The 16,618-nt window shown below is 44.8% G+C and overlaps 1 long non-coding RNA gene across 2 annotated transcripts; it reads left to right on the forward strand.

The window, feature by feature from the left end:
- The first annotated feature begins 1,159 nt into the window (after positions 1 to 1,159).
- LOC123086165 (uncharacterized) lies at positions 1,160 to 3,169 on the forward strand. 2 transcript variants are annotated; one of them, XR_006440604.1, is made up of 3 exons: positions 1,160 to 1,811; positions 1,908 to 2,183; positions 2,263 to 3,169. It is a non-coding gene; the product is annotated as an uncharacterized lncRNA (long non-coding RNA). The 2 variants fall into 2 exon arrangements; XR_006440603.1 differs by having other exon boundaries at positions 2,286 to 3,169.
- The last annotated feature ends 13,449 nt before the right edge of the window (positions 3,170 to 16,618 follow it).

A 16,618-nucleotide genomic window follows, 5' to 3' on the forward strand; every position in this document is an offset into this window, starting at 1 on the left:
TCATAATTTGCTTGCCAAATCTCATGCATGCAATGCACGTGTACCTTACTAGTATATATTAAAAATGAAAAAGGACGATGATCGAACATGCGACCAGGGCCTTCAAGCCGCACGTCAATAGCAACATAGTAGCAACGTTTGTTATACTCCCCTTTGTTGATATAATGTTTTTATATTACCATAACCTATTTAATGCATATCATGTTTTATATTAACTTTAGTACATTAGTGGGACAGGCTCGTCAGCACGTACTATTCCACTTCACTTACTGGTGGGTTTCATGTCTACTCTCTCTCTCTCCTCCCCTTCTACGTTTAAAGGCATGGGCAAACGCAAAGAACGCACGGGCGGTGTTGCTGTTGACCGTATCTAGAAGCGATCACAAGTTACGACACCAGTTTCACGTACTAGTACAAGTATTATATGTAACAAGTTTAAGAACAAAAGTGACTGCGATGGACAAGTTAGGCTAGTAGTATCTACTAACAATTAAATAAGTGGATAAATAGATGTATCACCTAGTGCTTGAACAAGGGGACTGCTCGCGCCCTACAAGTATTTGGAATTGACTTCCCTAAAAAATATTTGGAATTGATATGGTCTTAAATACTCCCTCCATTCCATAATGTAGTGCTTTCTCTATCCACATGCTTTAACTTTGACCGTAAATTTAACTACCAAGACCGATTGCGGCGGGAGCAAAAATTATATCAGCGAATTCGTATTCGAAAGAAGTTTTCAATTATATAATTTTTTCTCCCGCCGCAGTTGGTCTCGTTGGTTAAATTTATGGTTAAAGTTGGACCCCGAGAAGCACGGATGCACTATATTTTGAAATGGAGGGAGTATGAAATGTTTGTGATGCCAAGGAATACATGTTGCTTGATGACGTTTTATATTAATTTGATACGGCTCTACCAAAACATTCAATTGATCAAACCATAAATTTCATTCAGTCTGACTACGACTTTACATTCGTACCATGATCGAACTAAAATCTCTACTACTAATAAATAATCAAACATAAACTTCTTTAAACGCACCCCACAAATATACACGAATCTATTACTACCGCAGGATTAAGCCTATTAAACTCAATCCAACCGCTAACCTTGATCTAATCCATTCTCTGTATGTACTTAACAATTGACCGCGCTCCACTCCGCGTCCGCAACCTCTCTTTCATGATTAGCGCCCACCTCTCCACTCAATCCCTTCCCCGGTAGGAACTTCCCCGGTAGGAAGTAGAGTAGGAACCCTCCCGCCGCTACTAGGGATATGCAAGCCACCGTCGGGGTCCTCGCGGACACACGAGATGCCTGCCGTCACCACGCACACGAGCCACGGTGGGGGAGAGAGGGAGAAGTGACCAGCCATGGCAAGGCGTCGGTCATCCGGCGAGCGTGGAGAAATTGGGACAGGGGGCGCCCGATGTGGCGTCTGGTGGCGGGGCTAAGAAGGGGGCGGCAGATCTGGCCGGAGCTGTGCACGTGGTGCGGCGATTGTGGTCCCCGCGTGCTGCTCGTGGTAGGGACAAAGCGGCGGTCGCTGGCCTTATCCGCTGCCCCTTTGAGGACTGCGTCGTGCATGCCCCACCGAGTTCTACCAGGTCGCCGGCGGCACGCGCTCCCCTCACCCTGCCTGATGCAATCGGTGACTACCCTACCCGGTCGCCGGCAGACTAGACGGCCTGGGCGCGGGCGGTAGGCACCGCCAGCAGCCCAGCACTCCAATCTCCGCCGACACCGTGGTCTAAATGACGCCGCAGACGAGTCCCCTTAGAACGACCCATCCTGGACGATATAATATGGTAATGCAAACTCCCTTCTCTTACTGCTGAATAATATCCGGCAATCAAGGCTCACCATGTCTACTTTACTGATGGTAGTGTGTTGTGTACAAACAGGTTCAAGCATAATCATGGTGATATGATTATATGGAGTAGAAGGGAGGAAGTTGTGTCTCATCAGCATTGTGTTCTGCATCTATATAAAGCACATCCAAGAATCACTGTCCAAGGTCTCTCTTTCGATTGATAGCATCGGTAGCAGGATATAACATCAGGTTACAAGCCTTTGTGGTACAGGAAGGACCGAAGGAGGAAGTTGGTGAGATACAGAGGGAAGTTGAATTGGGACGAGGGATAGAGATACAACCAGCAAATGCGCCGAGGAACAGTAAGGTATGTGATATTTAGAGTTCTGCTCATCCATGTCCACTTTAGTCCATCAAACCATCTCACACCCGCTTCTCTTTGTCAGCTAACTCAGTAAGTATTCTTCAGGTGCTATTTTCTTCACCAGTTAACTCCTTCAAGTATGCGTTCTTGTCATCAGTACACACAGCCTCCTATTGCAGGTCTCTAACACTTTCGCCCAATGGTCCGATGCAGACTTATACTGACATTATCAAGAGAAAGAATACGTTGATGTAGCATATTTGCACTGTTCATGTACAACTGAAAGTGACTAAACTCTATTGTTTTTTGCCCTTGCCAACTTAATACAGTATAGTTCCGATTCATCTAAATTGAGTCAGAGATTAAACTGACGATTTCTTCGCAATTGCTGCATCAAATCATCTAAAAGAAACTAAAAACTTTCTTATCCTTCTTATCCGACTAATAATATCCATTTTCATTTTTTTATTATATACTCATATTTGTTGTTGGTTGTAGTCTTCTTTTCTTAACTTTTTTACACTAGAGTACCATGCCTTTTTTTGTCCATTGGAAAGGCTTTGTACTACTTAATGTTATAGGCCAGGTGTTTGTGTTTTACCCCAACTGATATATGTCATATATATATATACCAGGAAATAAGTTTTTTTCCTTTGTATTATTCTTGTGTTATGAAGGTATAAGAATGGATGAATGGCCACAAAGATCAAATAGTGATAATTAATTGCCAAAAAAAGCTTCAGGACAACACTAGATATTGTCATGTTTCAAAACCATAATATGATTTATTCTTGCATTCTCAAGGTTCAGACAAGAGGCGGGCTAATTCAAATAAAGAAATAGATCCCATGAGAAAAAACATCTAAAACATTGTGTACAAAGATGTGAATATGTACCAAGATGTGGGATGAATACGTGTTTTTTTCTTACTTCATACCAATTAAGCCATTTTATTATTTCATCTTTTTAGTGGATATATTTCTTATCTCCTTTTAATAGTGACCTTTTTCTTTTTCCTAATTTTTTTTGGATCTTATGCAGCAAGGTTCAACAGTTTTGTGAGGCATATCTTACATATCTGCATATCAGTTGGTTTCAGATGCTCACGCTTTCACTAAATGTACCATCCTTTCACTGAAGTAGTTCAAGCCTATCAAATTTCCTTCATTCACAACCTACAGTTAGTTGTACCTATTGTCTGCGGTGATCTAACTAGCTGTCAATGTCCTTTTCAATTTATAATGGCACATTAAATCACATGAATTGAAAATGCATGCTTACTAGCAGTCAATGGAAGATCTATGAAAAGCTTGCTTTCACGGGGGCGTTTGCGCATTGGACGAAAAAGAAGCACATCCACATTGTTCATACATGGCAGAGGAGTTGGGGGTTTATACAAGGAGAAAGTCACAATTCTGCTGCAAACAGATGTATATATAGCGGCAGGACTGGAGAGATGGGAATGCATCACCTCGGTAGTGCTATAGGCCCATAGGGTTGGCGGCGATAGTTGGTGTCGGTATTATTGACACCCTTGCCATTGCGGTGCTGGGAGTACTGCCATGAAAGGTGCTGCTTCAATCGTCGCGGACGAGGGCTCATGATTATGAGCATAGTATCACATGATTGGGATGGTAGAGACGTGCGTTGCACGTGCACGCTTACTAGTAAAGAGAAATAATAACTCTCAAACATTTGGATTTTAAACATGGCAATCTGAATGTTTTTCATGGCATATTTGGATCACACGGCGGCGACGGAGGCGTCTAGTGGCAGGAAGCGGGTCATCTGCTGTGCTCTGTGTGTCATCAGGCCACTGATTGGTGGCGACGGTGGCGTATGGCGCCGTTGTTGGCATACTCATGGACGTTGTCCCTAGCTTCAAGGAAGGCCAGAATGTTCTGGACTTCGGTCTCCAGCAGCTAGTCAACAGGCGGGAGGAGGCGACTCACATTGGTACAAGAAAGCCGTCGACGGCAGCGATCCATGCCGCTGAGGGGGGGCACTGGCACCGACGCGGGGATATGCTCTAGCAACAGTACGGTGGAGACATTTGTGTGCACAGGCACCGGCACAGGAGTGCGCGTCAGTGCATGCGCAGGCACATGCACTGGCAGGTGCACAGGCGCGTGAAAGTCAGTGTGGACCTCGTGAAACCCCATGGCTTTCGATGACAATGTGCGGCTCCCAACCCATCAATGCCACAGGGATGGGCGTTGGTGTAGTTGGGGCGACGGGAGCTGGAACGGGAGTGGGGACAAGCGTGGCATCTTCCCGTAAGGGTAGTTTAAGCTCGTCCCAAAGCGCCTTATGTTCTTGAGACTCTGGCTAGGTGTCTTCCTCTGGAAACTGGAAGACTAAGGGCAGACCATTGTGATGCGGCATGGCATATGGTGAGGTCAAGCTGGTTGGAGGTAGATGATAGGAGAATCGGAGAGGAAGATAGAAGATTTTAGCGAGACCGAGGAGTGCAGGGGTGATTTCAACTATGCCACCGACGCCATTAAAAGTGAGGGCAGTTGGGAGGAAGGTGGGCGACGGAGCCTCGTCAAGGGGCTGGCCTCCCGGTGAGCCTACGCAGTGGCCTGCTCGCACACCTCCGGTCAGCCGGCGCAATGGTCTGCTCGCACGCCTCCCATCGACTCGCATGCTCGCTCGGACGGCACCTGCTCGATGAGAAGCGGGGCTCATGGCGGCACTTAGGTCTAATGCCCACGGTTTGAATAGTGAAACCTTTCGCGTTAACGTGACAGGTCTTTGTTCTAAAATACGTTGGCTCTTCATTTGTCTGGTCACGTGACCATGCTCAGTTTCATGAATTTCTGGTCAGTTTTGGATTTTCTGGAATTTGAAATCCAGGATTCGAAATAATATCATAACCTGCATCATGAAATAAATTTTCAAGCGATACATCTTTACTGTTGTAGATGTTAATATTTCTTAAGAAAGGATTTGGTCAAATAATTGCTTAGTTAGACTTCAGATAAATTATATATGTAGAGTAAAATGATAATACATCTGTACCAGTGCATTGCCTGATATAGTAACTTTAGTAGGCACGAACAAAGGGAGATCCATTCTGAGCTCATCCTGGTGTAGTACTAGACAATGAAGTTGACGGGTGACCTTGGGTAGCGGCGACCGAGGTAATTGAACCGTGCTCGGCACGGTAGGTAACGCGGGCTAGTTACTAAAGCATCCCTCCATTATTCATTCGTAGTCATTATGGACCGGGGACATGAGAGGAATTTCCTAGGGCTGGAATTCTGGCCACCAAATAATTCGACTCGAAACGCGGAGGCTCTTGTAGAGGCGTGAAGTTTAATATCGCAATTCTTTTGGTTGGGGTTGGCTAATGTGCATACTACGCATGCCACAAGCAGGACATGAGCCCGGGTCTGGCTGGTATGCCGTCGGGTGCTACCATTCGAGAATGCGAAAGGAATCTTTTTTTTACATTGCCGGACGAATCTATATGTATTACAATGACCATATTTTCCTTGCAAATAACTGGTCATTTCGAAAGGCACAGTAATTAATTTATGACGAGTTCTTGAATTAGTTTGAGTTTGTGATATAGTGATCTCAATGTTGATGTATGACCATGCATGTATGACACGAATTCAAAAATAAAATGTAAGCCATGCATGGTCCTCAATTCAATATTTAAAATCCACAGTAAATTGAAACATATGTTAAATCTAGTACTATGTACATGCAAATGTTGTGCTTAGGTCTCCGTCGAGCCCCCCACCACACATACTTCATGTATAGATCGATCTTCATTTCTTTGTTAAGATAGCCATTGGTACATGCCTGCTCATTATTTCTCTTCATGTTTCGATCTCCATTTATGTCACACTCGCCCTCACACTCTCAACAAATGTATTTCTCACACACAACCTCGTCGTTCCCTCCATGACAAACCCTCCGTCCCTCTCTCTCTCTCTCAAGAAACGTACGTTGCCTTTGTAAAACACCTTCACCATGCGTTGATGTCCCTTGAAGCTATGTCGGTATTTCCCTAAAGAGGAAGGGATGATGCAGCACAGTGGCACTAGGTATTTTCCTCAGATATGAAACCAAGGTTATCGAACCAGTAGGAGAACAAAGCAACACAATGTAAACATCACCTGCACACAAATAACAACTGCTCGCAACCTGATGTGTAAAAGGGATTGTCAATCCCTTTCGGGTAGCGGCGCCCCAAGATGGGCAAACGGATGTGAGAGAGTTGTAAATAATGATAGATCGAACAGTAAATAAAATAAATTGCAGCAAGGTATTTTTGTATTTTTGGTTTTGTAGATGTGAAAATAAAAGCGAAGGAAAATAGATCGCAAAGGAAAATAATATGAGAAAGAGACCCGGGGGCCGTAGGTTTCACTAGTGGCTTCTCTCGAGAAAAATAGCAAACGGTGGGTAAACAAATTACTGTTGGGCAATTGATAAAACTTCAAATACTCATGACGATATCCCGGCAATGATCATTATATAGGAATCACGTCCAAGATTTGTAGACCGACTCCTTCCTGCATCTACTACTATTACTCCACACATCGACCGCTATCCAGCATGCATCTAGTGTATTAAGTTCATGGGGAAATTGAGTAATGCAATAAGAACAATGACATGCTGTAGACAAGATCTATCTATGTAGAGATAGACCCCATCATTTTATCCTTAGTTGCAATGATACATATGTGTTGGTTCCCCTTGTGTCACTGGGATTAAGCATCGTAAGATCGAACCCACTACAAAGCACCCCTTCCCATTGCAAGACAAATAGATCAAGTTGGCCAAACAAAACCCAAAATATCGAAGAAGAAATACAAGGCTATAAGAAATCATGCATAAAAGAGATCAAAAAAATTTAAATACTTTCATGGATATAAAAAGATAGATCTGATCATAAACTCAAAGTTCATCGATCCGACCAAACACACCGCAAAAGAGTTACATCATCTGGATCTCCAAGAGACCATTGTATTGAGAATCGAGAGAGAGAGAGATGAAGCAATCTAGCTACTAACTACGGACCTGAAGGTCTACAAAGAACTACTCACGCATCATCGGAGAGGCACCAATGGAGGTGGTGTAACGCCCTCGATGTGGCTATATCTCCCATGTGTCGAAGCATGACTTAGAGGCATAACCGCATTGAAAGCAATGTCGCAAGTGAGGTAATCTTTACACAACCCATGTAATACATAAGGGGAAAAGATACATAGTTGGCTTACAATCGCCACTTCACACAATACATGAATACAACATTACATTCATCCAAATACACTCAAGGTCCGACTACGGAACCAAAATAAAAGAAGACTACCCCAAATGCTACACAGATCCCCGATCGTCCTAACTGGGCTCCCTACGGATCAACTGAAAACGGAATCAACATAACGAACACGATCTTCATCGAGCTCCTCCTTGAGCTCGGTTGCATCACCTGCACGGTATCATCGGCACCTGCAAACTGGTTTTGGAAGTATCTGTGAGTCACGGGGACCCAGCAATCTCACACTCGCGCAATCAAGACTATTTAAACTTATAGGAAAGGAAAAGGTATGAGGTGGAGCTACAGCAAGCGACTAGCATATATGGTGGCTAACAAACACAAATGAGAGCGAGAAGAGGAGGCAAAGCACGGTCGAGAAACTATGATCAAGAAGTGATCCTTGAACAACTTACGTCAAGCATAACTCCAACACCGTGTTCACTTCCCGGACTCCGGCGAGAAGAGACCATCACGGTTACACACGCAGTTGATGTATTTTAATTAAGATCAACTTCAGGTTTTCTACAGCCGGACATTAACAAATTCCCATCTGCCCATAACCGCGGGCACGACTTTCGAAAGTTCAAATCCCTGCAGGGGGTGTCCCAACTTAGCCCATCACAAGCTCTCACGGTCAATGAAGTATATTCCTTCTCCCAAGACAATCCGATCAGACTCGGCATCCCGGTTACAAGACATCCTCGACAATGGTAAAACAAGTCCAGCAACACCGCTCGAACGTGCCGACAAATCCAGATAGGAGTTGCACATATCTCGTTCTCAGGGCACACTCGGATGAGCGCTCCATACAACTAAAACTAAACCTCGAGTTTCCCCGAGGGGGCGCTGCACAGGGCTCTAGTTTGGACCAACACTCAGAGGAGCCCTGTCCCGGAGGGGTTTAAATAAAGATGACCCTTGAGTCTGCATAACCCAAGGGAAAGAAAAGGCTAGGTGGCGAATGGTAAAACCAATGTTGGGCATTGCTGGAGGAGTTTTATTCATGGCGAACTATCAAGGGGTTCCCATTATAACCCAACCTTGTAAGGAACGCAAAATCCGGGAACATAACACCGATAGGACAGAAACTAGGGCGACAAGAGTGGAACAAAACACCAGGCATAAGGCCGAGCCTTCCACCCTTTACCAAGTATATAGGTGCGTTAAGTAAATAAGATATATTGTGACATCCCAACAAAATATCCATGTTCCAACAAGGAACAAACTCCAATCTTCACCTGCAACTAGCAACGCTATAAGAGGGGCTGAGCAAAGCGGTAACATAGCCAAACAACGGTTTGCTAGGACAAGGTGGGTTAGAGGCTTGTCTTAACAATATGGGAGGCATGATAATCAAGTGGTAGATATCGCAGCATAGGCATAACAAAAGAGCGAGCATCTAGCAAGCAAAGATAGAAGTTATTTCGAGGGTATGGTCATCTTGCTTGAAATCCCGCAAGGAAGAAGAACGAGTCAATGAAAAAGACAAACAGACGTAGTTGAACGGGTCCTCACAAACGCGACGTTATCGGAACCAACCCGAAGAAGCAACACCAGAAAGAAGCACACAACATAGTAAACAACCAAGCATAAACATGGCATGATGCACAACCAAGTATGATGCATGTCCGGTTTAATGAAGCATAACAAAAACTATACCATCTAACCAATTGAAATGGGCCGGATATAACAAACAACAAATCCGATAAATCCCCATAGGCATTTATCAATTTGGTGCAACAACAAATTTCAACATTTAAATGTTATTATCATGATGCGGATTACATGAACAAGTTTATGCAATTTTTAAGAAAATGTTGACATGAGCATAATATGGAGCATTTGTCATCGTGGCGGAAATGAAAGGGGTGCCACGACAACGAATCCGAAAATGATGCCATGCAACATATCGGTTCCGGTAGCTCATGGGGATGCCGGTGAAAAAGAAAATGCGACGTGAGCGAGTTGAGAAAGATGGTGGGGTGCTCCCGACTACCTGGTTCCCACATGTCGGTGACAAGGCAAAAGAGGGGCAATGTGCGCCAACAGTTTCGGACTCGAGGAGAACAAGGGTGCATCTCATACATCACACAACATGCATTCGTTTCGCGGGTCATTGACTCGACGGTTATACCTTCGAAGCGTGCAAACGAGGACGGTTCGAGTTCGGTGCAAAGTAGAGGAAGTAGACGTTCTCGAGACTTTCGTAGTGGAAGTAGTCGTTCTCTCATGCTCTAGGGTCGACGGTAGAGGTTCTCGCGATCTCGGCGATGGTAGTGGTACATGTTTATTGGTAGTCGAACATGACGACCCGGAGAGGGTACTTGGCAACATGCACGTCGTTGGTAGTTGCACACAATCGTTGTCGGACTTGACGGGTTCGAGGTCTCCGGACGTAGTGGTTCATGTTCGTTTTTCGGAGAGGTACATGACGTTCTTCGGTCATAGGTACATGACGTTTTGCTACCCGGGTCTTCGACGACGGTCGTTGTACACAATTGTTGGGGTACTTGTCGGTCCGGTCTTGACGTAGTAAATGTCCACGTTGTCAGGGCTTGTCGCATCATCCGGTGTAGTCGTACCAGTACGGAGTAGAACTTGGCGGTAGTGGTACTTGGCACAAATCCACGGAGACGGTCTTGGCAGTTAACGAGCAGCGACGCGGTGCACCGACGCAACAACGCAGGCGGGTGCTCGAGCAGGACTTGGCGCCGGTCGTCTTCCTCACGTTCTCGCACGACAAAGGCAGGGGCGAAAGGAAAGTCACGGGCAGGATGAAGTCGAGGCCGGCGCTGGTCGGCGCTACGGCGGCGTCCTGCTGGTCTTGGATGGCGGCAATGCACAGGAGAATGCGGAGGGCAGCAGCAGGCAACGGCGGTCATGGGAGGCGCCCTTGGTGCGCCCGTGGCGTCGAGCACGAGAGCTCTTCTCCCTAGTGTGAAGCGTGCGGCGGCGCTAGGAGACGAGAGGGAGAGGGTCGACGGGATGAGGTAAGGGATCGGGCACGGGTCTCTCATGGTGTGAGTGAGTGGCGACAACGAGGGACTGGAGCGGGGCGAATGGAAGAGAGGGGGCGCACGTGCTGGCAGTGGGGCGAGCCATGGGGGTCGGCCCGAGAGAGGAGCAGGGGTTAGGGAAAAGGAGATGCGCGAGGAAGGATCGAGCGGGGCTTGTGCGGTGCTGAGGAGAAGGGAGAGGCCCAGAGGGGGAACAAGAGCATGGGAACGAAGGAGAGGGAGGTGGCTCGGGCGCTGCTCTCCCTCTCTGATGGCGCGTGAGGAAGAGAACGAGAGGTGGGAGAGATGGATCGAGCGGGGCTCTCCTGGCGGCGCAGCGAGGGGAAAACGGGAGAGATCGAACGAGGGTTAGGGTTAGAGCCGGCTGGGCTGCGGGATGGCCTTGGGCCAAATGGGCCGCGGGGAAGGGCCGTCTGGCAGCATGCCAGGCTGTTGGTTGTCTGGCCTGGCGCTGCTACTGCTGTTTCTTTTCTCTTATATTTCTTCAGACAGAAATACAAAAAGAAAAGAGCAGGGGGAAAAAGAAAGGATCTAGGGAAATATAAAAATATACTCGTGATCCTGAAAATGTGCTCTATTTAACAAAATTGGTTTGGAGATTTTAAAGGAAGTAAAAATAATTCAAGTTTGAATTAAATTCAAACTTGAACCATTTTAAACCCTAACCAAAACAATTTCAAATAGAGATGAAATTTGGCAGAGAGGTTGAAGGAAAGGTATATGGTTTATCGGAAAAGAAAGAACATTTATGGAGAAGGGGAAAAAGGTCACTTGCCAAAGTGAAAGAAAGAAGAAGGAAGGAGGAGGTGATGATGCATGATCATACAAGGAGCATCCAACAATGTAACATGCATGAATATGACAATGCACATGATGCAATGATGAAAGCAACGGACCAAACAAATCGCACGACGAAAACCCGGAAATCAAGGAAGGCATCTGAAGCTCCGGTCTTGGGCCGTTACAACACTCCACCACTATGAGAGGATCTCGTCCCGAGATCTAGGATGGCACCAGTGGGAAAAGGAAGAGGAAGATAAGAGGCAAAACTAAGTTGCTTCTTTGACAAACGAGTGAAACCAAAGAACCTTAAAAGGTTAAGCCATTATGAGAAAAGAATACAACGGAGATGAACGAAGTTGAAAACACTCCGTTAGAAAAGAGGAACAAGGAACATTACGAGAACCTTATGGGTTGAAAGACATAAGAAAAAGGTTACAATGGACAAGAAGTAGATGCAAGCACTCCGGTTGAAACAAGATGTACAAGGAACGAGAAAAAAAATCAATTACGACAACACTCCGGTTAACACAAGATAGAGAAGGAATAAGAATCATATAATTTGGACAGCACCCCGACTATAAATGGAAGGAATTGAACATGATCTTGCCAAAATGGGATGTTGGGTCGAAGAGTGTAACATCACAAAGCCTCCGGAAGAAATGAAAGAATGGAATGGAATGAACGGAGGGAAAGCAAGATCTTGAGATAGCGCGCTTACGACAAATGATGGAACGGAGTTGTCGAAAAAAACAACAACGAAAAGGATAAGCTTGATATGGGCTTATGGAATACATCTCAAAATTACGAGTTGAAATTCTGCCACTAACGGAAACAATGGATTTGAATTGATATGAACAAGGAGACGAGAAACTATTTCACCGGGAGGATAAAAGAAGAACTTGGGTCATTTATAAGCACCATAAATAGCAACAATCCTTAGAGAAAGCTTTAGGTGAAATATAACCCAAGATAACTTCAATGAAGAGATTGGTGGATTTAAAATATCTCATTCGTAACAACATGTGAATCATGAAACATGAACTCAAATTATCAAGAATGACATAATACCACCTCCAATAATACGGAAGAAAGAATTGCACTCTGGATTGCAAGATGAAGAATGCTTGAGCTCCTCTAAAAAGAATCTTGATGAACACTTCGAGAAGGAATTAAATCCTTTATGAACCATCATGTAGCGCCTCCATGAAGAACTCCGGTAAACAAAAGGATAACGGCAAGAAAGAGAAGTTGAAAACACAAGGTGAAACCTTGTAATGATTTAGATGGATCTCCGTGATAAATAGAGCTTGGAACTCCGAGAAAGAAAAGATGAACAAAAGAAAATCAAGAATTTATTCATCATGAACAAACTCCGAAGGAAGGAATTTATAACTTGGATGAAACAAGAATAAGAATTATGTTATGCGTATGCTTCACCAATTTAACTGATGACAAGCAGCGGATTTGGCATACTACTTATTCTCGTAGAAAGGATTAAGACAGATATAGCGCCTACTTGAGAAAGTCTTCAATGAACCACCGGTAGGATTTGGCAACAACGAGTGAATTGATACAATAGCAATGGAAGAGAATTCTTGAACGAACCACCATAAGAATTGAACAAGAAAAGTAGCAAAAGCACAATTCACCAGGAAGAATTGGAAAATGAATGAAGATACTTGAGAGAATTTTAGATACAAGTAAAACGAAGAGATCCCGAGCTGATTAGAGAATACTTGGATGATGCACCGGTAAGCTTTGGAGAAACAAGAGCTGAAAGCTAAGAATGAATAATCCTGAAATGATGGCCTTCGGAGAATCAAACTGAAAAGACTCTTGAAATGCTTCGGATGGGTGAAAAAAATTGTCACAAACAATTATGAGAGGATGGCACCACGTTAGAACCATGAACCTTGAGAGAACGAGTAAGATTTGAAGGAAAAACTCTTCTTCGGTCTTCAAATGTTGAGAATGTTGATGATATACACCACCATGAATTGTTGAGATACTCTGGGATGAATATTAGAAAGGTTGAACCGACGATGCAAGAATATGAAGGATCTTGGTGAAGGCATTTGACTGATGATAACTCATTCTTACATCAAACTTGGAAAAGAATTTGAGAGTAACTCCGGGGAAATTAGAAGAGTCAGGTAAGATCCTGGGAAAAGACCTGTGGGTTAGGGCCCACTCAAAAGATACACCATTGAACAATTTGAAAGAGAGATTGCGTCGGTTGAATTAAATGACTTGAATGAGATAACAACCTCAAAATAGCTTGAATGGATCGAGAATGTAACCTGAGTCTTTTGAGATATCTTCAGCACTCCGGAACAAATGAATAGCGAGATGTGAATAAATAAGAGAGTCTTCGATAAGCACTTCCAACATGGAAAGCATGTGAAACAAAGAAAAAGATATGATCAACACCGAAAGCTTGCATTGAATCCACTGGAGAAAAAAAAACAAAGAATGATAACTTTAAGCTCCGTTAGTATCTTCATGAGAATCATCGGGTAAGGACATTGACGGAAAAGAATGAAGAGACTTCATATTCATAAGATAGATACTTGATAAAGAAATCCGAGTCCTCGAAGAAAAAGGGTGGGTGGGCGGGAAAAGCAAAGACAACTTGGGACGAATGAAACAAACAACGTTGAGAAGACTTGGAGTTGACCTTACAGACGAGACACACCCGCCGGTGGTCGTTACTCCTGGCGGTATCTAGACTGGCCCCACAAATCAATACTAGTCTTTTCTGTGCACTTTGTCCTCACTCATGCGCACCCAGAAGCAACTTCCCGGTCGGTCACCCATCCTGAAACTACTCCAAGACGAGCACGCTTAACTTTGGAGTTCTGTCCGAATGGGCTCCCGGAAAAGAAGGAATTCCTTATTGATATGAGTAGTCTATCATCCCTAATAAGCCAGGCTATCACATACATCCCCACTCAGAGGAACCGACATCCTCGTCGGGCCACATGAATGTTCCCTCTTGGCACATACGTCTGTGCATCCAGTCCGGTACATGTGCCATGCCGGGTGCCACGACGGGTCACAAACGACATGAACAACATGATCGCGCATCTGTTCGCAAACATCCGTGTAACCGTGAGGGTTGGCTCTGATACCAACTTGTAAAGCCCTCGATGCGGCTATATCTCCCACGTGTCGAAGCACGACTTAGAGGCATAACCGCATTGAAAGCAATGTCGCAAGTGAGGTAATCTTCACACAACCCATGTAATACATAAGGGGAAAAGATACATAGTTGTCTTACAATCGCCACTTCACACAATACATGAATACATCATTACATTCATCCAAATACACTCAAGGTCCGACTACAGAACCAAAATAAAAGAAGACTACCCAAAATGCTACACAGATCCCCGATCGTCCCAACTGGGCTCCACTACTGATCAACTGGAAACAAAAACAACATAACGAACATGATCTTCATCGAGCTCCTCCTTGAGCTCGGTTGCATCACCTACACTGTATCATCGGCACCTACAAACTGGTTTTGGAAGTATTTGTGAGTCACGGGGACCCAACAATCTCACACCCGCGCGATCAAGACTATTTAAGCTTATAGGAAGGGAAAAGGTATGAGGTGGAGCTGCAGCAAGCGACTAGCATATATGGTGGCTAACAAACGCAAATGAGAGCGAGAAGAGGAGGCAAAGCACGGTCGAGAAACTATGATCAAGAAGTGATCCTAGAACAACCTACGTCAAGCATAACTTCAACACCGTGTTCACTTCCCGGACTCCGCCGAGAAGAGACCATCACGGTTACACACGCGGTTGATGTATTTTAATTAAGATCAACTTTAGGTTTTCTACAACCGGACATTAACAAATTCCCATCTGCCCATAACCGCGGGCACGACTTTCGAAAGTTCAAATCCCTGCAGGGGGTGTCCCAACTTAGCCCATCACAAGCTCTCATGGTCAACAAAGGATATTCCTTCTCCCAAGACAATCCGATCAGACTCGGCATCCCGGTTACAAGACATCCTCGACAATGGTAAAACAAGTCGAGCAACACCGCCCGAATGTGCCAGCAAATCCCGATAGGAGCTGCACATATCTCGTTCTCAGGGCACACTCAGATGAGCGGTCCATACAACTAAAACCAAACATCGAGTTTCACCGAGGGGGCGCTGCACAGGGCTCTAGTTTGGACCAACACTCAGAGGAGCACTGGCCTAGAGGGGTTTAAATAAAGATGACCCTTGAGTCTGCAGAACCCAAGGGAAAGAAAAGGCTAGGTGGCGAATGGTAAAACCAATGTTGGGCATTGCTGGAGGAGTTTTATTCAAGGCGGACTGTCAAGGGGTTCCCATTATAACCCAACCGTGTAAGGAACGCAAAATCCGAGAACATAACACCGATATGACGGAAACTAGGGCGGCAAGAGTGGAACAAAACACCAGGCATAAGGCCGAGCCTTCCACCCTTTACCTAGTATATAGGTGCGTTAAGTAAATAAGATATATTGTGATTTCCCAACAAAATATCCATGTTCCAAGAAGGAACAAACTCCAATCTTCACCTGCAACTAGCAACGCTATAAGAGGGGCTAAGCAAAGCGGTAACATAGCTAAACAACGGTTTGCTAGGACAAGGTGGGTTAGAGCCTTGTCTTAACAATATGGGAGGCATGATAAGCAAGTGGTAGGTATCGCAACATAGGCATAGCAAAAGAGCGAGCATCTAGCAAGCAAAGATAGAAGTGATTTCGAGGGTATGGTCATCTTGCCTGAAATCCCGCAAGGAAGAAGAACGAGTCCATGAAGAAGACAAACGGACGTAGTCAAACAGGTCCTCACAAACGCGACATTATCGGAACCAACCCGAAGAAGCAACACCGGAAAGAAGCACACAACATAGTAAACAACCAAGCATAAACATGGCATGATGCACAACCAAGTATGATGCATGTCCGGTTTAATGAAGCATAACAAAAACTATACCATCTAACCAATTTAAATGGGGCCGGATATAACAAACAACAAATCCAGTAAATCCCCATATGCATTTATCAATTTGGTGCAACAACAAATTTTAACATTTAAATGTTATTATCATGATGCGGATGAGAGGAACAAGTTTATGCAATTTTTAAGAAAATGTTGACATGAGCATAATATGGAGCATTTGTCATCATGGCGGAAACGAAAGGGGTGCCACGACAACGAATCCAAAAATGATGCCACGCAACATATCGGTTCCGGTAGCTCATGGATATGCCGGTGAAAAAGGAAATGCGATGTGAGCGAGTTGAGCAAGATGGTGGGGTGCTCCCGACTACCGGGATCCCACATGTCGGTGACAAGGCAAAAGAGGGGC

This window comes from Triticum aestivum, chromosome 4A, assembly GCF_018294505.1.
Source record: "Triticum aestivum cultivar Chinese Spring chromosome 4A, IWGSC CS RefSeq v2.1, whole genome shotgun sequence".
Lineage (NCBI taxonomy): Eukaryota > Viridiplantae > Streptophyta > Magnoliopsida > Poales > Poaceae > Triticum > Triticum aestivum.